The sequence below is a fragment of the Pteropus vampyrus genome, unplaced genomic scaffold (genome assembly GCF_000151845.1).
Source record: "Pteropus vampyrus isolate Shadow unplaced genomic scaffold, Pvam_2.0 Scaffold6, whole genome shotgun sequence".
Classification (NCBI taxonomy): Eukaryota; Metazoa; Chordata; class Mammalia; order Chiroptera; family Pteropodidae; genus Pteropus; species Pteropus vampyrus.
In genome coordinates, this window is record NW_011888787.1 from 2,578,159 (window position 1) to 2,579,275 (window position 1,117).

Below are 1,117 nucleotides of genomic sequence, written 5' to 3' on the forward strand. Positions count from 1 at the left end.
CCATGGGACAGGCTTCTTCTAAGCCCACTCCCTTGCGGTGCCTTGTGGACAATTTTAAGGATTTCAGGCGACGGGCCTGAGGTTATGGGTCGTTAGTCATTCTGTTCAATCTCCAGAGGCTCTGCCAAGTAGACTGGCGGCCTTCGGAGTTGGATGGCCATCTGAGGGTTCCTTTGATTTGCAGACTGCATTCAGTGTCAGAAGTGTTGTTTATGGGAATCCTGGTTACCCTGATCAGGCCCCATACATAGATGTTTGGATAGACATTGTGTCTGAGGCTCCTAAGTATCTGAAAAATTGTCAGAGTAAGTCAGACTCTCCGGTGGCTGACTCTCTGCCGGCGCCTGCCTCTCATACGGTTCTTCTGGCAGAGCCAAGGAGCACTCCGGCACCCCAGAAACCCCTTGAACCTGTTCTACAGGCACATCCGGAGGATCCGGAGATCCTCAATCCCCCTCCCTATTGCTCTCCTGGTAACCCCTTTAGGCCTCCTGATTCTCGGGAAGCAGCCCCTCTTTGGAGCCCACCACACACTCGGACAGGGGCTGTCTACTACCCTCCACAGGATCCTGACCCCATCCCCGATTCGTCGCAACCTGTAGCTATCCTGGCGCCTCTCCAACAGATAGCCCCAGCTGGGGGAGACACCCAGACCTCTTTCATGGTGTATGTCCCCTTTTCAACTAGTGATCTGTATAATTGGAAATTGCAAACTCCGTCCTTCTCAGAAAAACCCCAAGGCTTGACCTCCCTTTTAGAATCCATCTTCTTCACCCACCAACCCACGTGGGAGGATTGCCAGCAACTTTTACAGGTTTTGTTCACTACAGAGGAGAAGGAACGCATTCTAAGGGAAGCTGCAAGGGGGGGTCTCAGACCCCACTGGGCAGCCCACCAGTGACCCCGCACGGGTACAACTTGTATTTTCCAGCACCCGACCCGACTGGACCCCCAACACAGATCAAGGTAAGGAGGCTCTCCTGAGGTATCGCCAGTTATTACTCCAAGGCCTCTGGGCAGCGGCTCGCCGACCAGTTAATTTATCCAAAGTAAGTGAGGTTATTCAGACTAAAGATGAGTCACCGGCAGCATTTTTAGAGAGGTTACTAGAATCTTA